Source organism: Microtus ochrogaster, chromosome 5 (assembly GCF_000317375.1).
Source record: "Microtus ochrogaster isolate Prairie Vole_2 chromosome 5, MicOch1.0, whole genome shotgun sequence".
Lineage (NCBI taxonomy): Eukaryota > Metazoa > Chordata > Mammalia > Rodentia > Cricetidae > Microtus > Microtus ochrogaster.
The window spans coordinates 80257089-80261944 of NC_022012.1; the positions used below are offsets into that span (position 1 = coordinate 80257089).

The following is a 4856-nucleotide window of genomic DNA, read 5'->3' on the forward strand; positions in this document are numbered from 1 at the left end:
CGGACCTGCGGCGCTTCTTGGCCCGGCCCTGTGCGGACTGCGCGCCCCTGGCCCGGTCGCGGCCCCCGGCCCTTCCCTGACCCCCGGGACCCAGCGTCCGGGCCCGCACGCCCGCTCTTGCTATTGCTGCCGCCGCTGCTGCTTTTACCGCTGCTCACCGCCCCCGGCGCCTCTGCCTACAGCTTCCCCCAGCAGCACACGTAAGTGGCCTCGGCCAGCCGCGGGACCCCGCGGAGCCCCGCGCTCCCCTGCGCCCCTCAGCCAGCGTCTGCCTCTCCTCGCGCCGGGTGTCAGGGCGGGGGTTCTGGGTCCCGTGGCATGCTGCAACTGAGGGTGGCGGCTACAAACCCCGTGGGCTAGCAGCCAGGGTCCCGGAGCTTCTGGCTGCGTTGCGAAACTTCCTTGCGGTGCCCCTGCTTCCCACAGACTGCCCCCATCCCCAAGGGGACAGAGCAAAAAAATCTCCAATCCCAGGGATGGGGCGAGGGGTTCGAGTCTCTCAGCTGATACTCCAGCCACTGTCTTAGTAATAGAGGATCTTAGGGGTGGTTGAGAGAATGGCCAGAGACCCCTGTCCGCTAGACTTAAAACAACGCATCTGCCCTGTGTTCTATCCCGGGTGGGAACCTAGCGCTTTAGAGTCAGACGTGGGGTCAGACATCCACACTTCGTCTTCTTGGGCCTTTTCCTTTGGTTGGGCGCGGGGAGGGGGGGGGAGGAAGGGTGCTGGATGCAGAAGATACCAGCACCTTCTTGCTGTGGTCAATGTCACCTGTTCTTGGCCACCCATTTGAGGGGGCGTTTCTGGAGAGCTCAATAAGGAGAAGGTGCTGGGGTTGGGCCAGAAGGTGAATGATGGGGAGGACCCCTGCCTGCCCCTGATGCTGACCCTGTCGGCTCCTGCCCCTAACAGGGTCATAGCGTTTCCAGGTTCTACCAGTCTCCCCACCTTCCCCAGGAGCTGGCAAAGTCGGGCAGATGTGTCTAAATAGGAAGTGGGTATTCTGTATGTCCCCGTTAGGACAACAGCTGTTTCTTGACACCATGCCCCAACCATATGCCATTGTCCAGACAACCCTTTGGGGCATGACAAGGACCGTGCTTCTGTTTTCTGTCCTCGGCTTTGGGGAGCCACCTGTCCCCTGGACTCCTTCATGAGTGTCCTGGCCCAGGTTTGGGCATGAGAGGAAAGGTCTTGTCCGGCTAGTCTGCGTCATAAGAGCGGTTCTTCCCTTGGGTAGGAGCCCCTGGTTCTGCCACAGAACCTGCCTGCTTCAGCTGGCAGGTTCTCCCAGATGAGGAAAAAACAAACTCAGATGGAGCCCTGCTCCGAGTCTGTCTCCTGTCCTCGCTGCCATCCGTCGCCCTCCTCACACAGCCTGGCCGTGCTCAGGCGGGTGATCAGTAGGCAAATTACAGGTGCCGCACGGACGTGTCCTCTGTCAGCTGTCTGGGTTTTCACGAGCGCAGGGAAGTTCAAGGGTTGGTGGGGTGTGTTATTGTCTTTCATGTGCTGCGACGAAACTGGATTGGAACTACGGCGTCTAAAAAGAGCAAAAGCGTTTTTTATTGTTCTTTTTTTCCTCAAAGGCAAGCCACAGTTTTTCCCCCCTTTCCTAGCTATTTCTTTCCGAACTCCTCAAGTGAAGGTTTAAGTAGTCGTCTCTTTCTGCCTCTTCTGACCTCTCTCCCCTTCCCTGCAGCGTGCTTGCTATGGCTGCTGGGCCTTCCTGAGTCTCCCCTAGGACAATGTAAAACCCTGAGCAAGGGTTCACCTGTCCCGTTCCCCCCCCCCCCCCGTCCCCAGAAGATGTTGAGGAGGGTGTGACTACAGCCACACATCATTTCCAGCTGGACACTCTTCTCCTTTTGATGTAGTTGGAGTTAATTCGAGGGTTCGGGACGTGTCTTACAAACCATAATTAGGGGATGAAGCAGGAGGAGGGACGGGGCTTTGGGGTCTAGTGGGGGGTGACGAACGTGTGACATCCAAGCAGATTTGCCATGACAGGCAGCGCCCTTCAGCTGCCCTGGTCCCGTGGATGTAGGTTTTATTGATCCTTGCAGGAGGAAGGGGACTCTTGTGGACCCCTCCTAGTGACTGTGTGGTTCCGAGTTAGGGCTTTTGTTAAATGACATAAAAGGCTGCCGCTGCCGCTGGGGGTCCAGGGCTCCGTGGGGATGCTCAAGGCTGGGTGGTATCTTGAACCTTCTCCCAGGTCAGAGTGCCCAGCCTCGGAGGACGCTGATACAGGTGGATTCTCAAGCTGGAAAGTGGGACTGTCAGTCCCATGGTACCGGGATGACATGGAACAAGCCTTCCGTGGGGAGGACCCTCAGTGATTAAGAATACCCTTCGGGGTGTGGAGCTGTGGGAAGGGGCCCAGCTATTCAAACTGCTTGGTTTTAATCAAATGCGGGCTTAGGATCTGGTGGCTGTTATCTCTCTGGCAGTGTGGCCATCTGCCATCGGGTGAAATGAACTGAGCTGTTAGATTATAAAGGGCAGAGGAGTTGCCACTGGAGGGAGGATGGGACTTTGGTTTTAGGAAGAGGGGCCTCTGTTGCCCGCCTGGATCTGAATCGGGGTTTCAGATACATGTGTCATGCATGGGTGTGTATATACTCTAGTGTCTAGGAGGATGGAGTCCTAGAACAGCATATGCTCCCTTTTACCTGCTTCCTTCTGTTCCCGTTTATGCCCACCCCAGCGGTCAGGCCAGCCAGTGCTGCTGGCAGAGAGTCAGTCCTGGCTGCTAACAACCTTGATGTATTTATGTATTTTCTGTCCCTCTTTGTTGCCCCCACACTCCAGTTTTGGGTCTTAGGGTCTCTCTCTCTCTTCTCACCTCCTTATTTATTTTGTCATCAATCTGTGCCCACCCTGACTTGCCTGCCTTTTTGTCCTTTCTGTTGGGTCCCTGTACCCTGCCCTGCGGTACCCCTGGTTTTCATGCTCCCCTGCTCAGTGGAGTTCTGGTTAAGTGCTACATGGAGTGCCCATCTGAACTGCCCACCTGCCTGCCTGCACCTCTTAACACAGCTCTGCTCTAGTGATGGGTAGGCTTGGTGCCTTCCTTACTCTGGCATGGGTGAGGAGCAGTGAGGGGCCCTGAAGGGTTTGTACCCCCAACAAATTAATGCCTGTCAGAGTATATACGTGCTTCTCTTCCTAGCGAACAAATGGGGAGCAGTGCCCATGACGGGGCATGCGTCAGTCTAGCGATGGTTAATGGTGGGTGACTTGCGTCTGTCTGGGCCTGGAGTAGGTCTCTCTACCTCTCTGTGGCTCTCCCTATTGGTGGGAGGCAACATTACATGTGTGGGTCCCCCCTCTTTCCAACAACCTGCACAGCTTTCTCAGGAGGGAGGGGTGAGGCTTCCAGGCCTGCTGCTGCTGTCAGTAGAATGCAGCACTGCCAGGTGCCTGCACCCCTCCTGGTGTTGAGGTTCTGGGGGAGATCTTCAGTTGCTGTGCCCCCTGTACCTGACTTTTATTAGACCATTCCTCCTGGAAAGATAGGTCAGGCTAACCTCCTGAAAAGGGAAGAAGGCTACTTTAAAATGGGTACCTTAGGGGCTACTCTCCCAGATTCCACACCACACCTATGTCCCCAGAAGAGACTGATCCCAAAGTGACAAAGTAAAATTGACTCTCAAGTAAATCAAGTGAACCCTTCAGCTTCCGATGTCTCCTTCTCCCCTCTGCTTGAGTGTAGATAGACATCACCAGCTCTTAGCCTCTTGGAGGACACAGTTTGGAGGCATGTTGGGTGTCGGTGTGAGCCTTGTGTGCTCCATTTTGGTCTCTAGATCGGACCCTCTCTTTTGAGATGAACTTGCCTTGATTTCCCCTCCTGAAATAATATAATCTTAAGAGGCTAGTGGGGAGAATCAATGGGAGAAGGGCAGCCACCAGTGAGCAGGAACCAGGGCAGCGACTGTTAATATCTGTATCAAGTTCACAAGCCTTGGCTGTGGGACCTCAACTGACTGTCATTTCACAATGCCCCAACCCTGCTTGGTTGACCACATTCTTTTTTCATTTCTTTCTTTTTTTTTTTTTTTTTTTGGTGGTGCCGTGACTTGGATTTTTTCTTTAAAAAAATTATTTATGTATTTATTAAGGTAAGGTCTTGTTATGTAGACCAGTGTGACCTCTGAGCACTGGGACGAAAGTGTGCTACCACGCCCAACATGAACTTTCTTCTTGTCTCTCCTTTGCTCCCCTTGTCCAACCATTTGTCGTTGGTGATTGGTGGTGGAAGCTGTTGCCGGGGTGATGGTGGACTCCCCTCACTGAGCCCAGGATGAGCTGCTCACCTCTGTTACCAGCTTGTCCTCAGAACCCTTTTCAAGGCCTCCCCCAGACTGGGATACTGAGACCCAAAACCCACATTTCCTGTAAGGACCTAGAGGATCTCTGTCAGAGATGTAAGGGCCCTGGGGACATCTGGACGGGGTCCTGGAAGTGGGGAGAGGAGCTAAAAACTCAAGTCGTTAGGAAGAAAATGAAAAGGCCGACGATGTGGGAGATGGGTGAGAGCCCCCTTCCCTTCTGTAACCCTGCCTGCTTGTCCCTCTTTTTTCTCTTTTTGGTCTTTTGCAAGCCAAGGGGCCATCCTTGGCCAAGGCTGGCCTGCCAGTCCTCCTTCTTGTGTGCACGCTGGCCATCATAGAATGTCCCCGCAACCCAGAATTGTCCTTGCCCTACTGCTTTAATTGTGGCAAAGCCTGCCGGGCAGGGTAGTGAGCAGCACTGTGGGTGTGTGTTGACGCCATTTCCACATTCTATTATGGTTCTCGAAAGAAAGGTCAGAAGCCGGGCGGTGGTGGCGCACGCCTTTAATCCCAGC

General features: G+C 54.6%; 1 protein-coding gene across 10 annotated transcripts in view; it reads left to right on the forward strand.

Moving 5' to 3' along the window:
* The first annotated feature begins 6 nt into the window (after nucleotides 1–6).
* The window catches only part of Cacna2d2 (calcium voltage-gated channel auxiliary subunit alpha2delta 2), a 130357-nt gene continuing 125507 nt past the window's right edge, over nucleotides 7–4856 (forward strand). For 7 of the 10 annotated variants that reach the window (XM_026779501.1, XM_026779502.1, XM_026779503.1 and 4 more), the window contains exon 1: nucleotides 7–200. The gene's annotated coding sequence lies outside the window, so the exon portion shown is untranslated. The remainder of the gene's footprint in view (nucleotides 201–4856) is intronic. The other 3 variants (XR_003376962.1, XR_003376963.1, XM_013346580.2) reach the window with 1 other exon arrangement.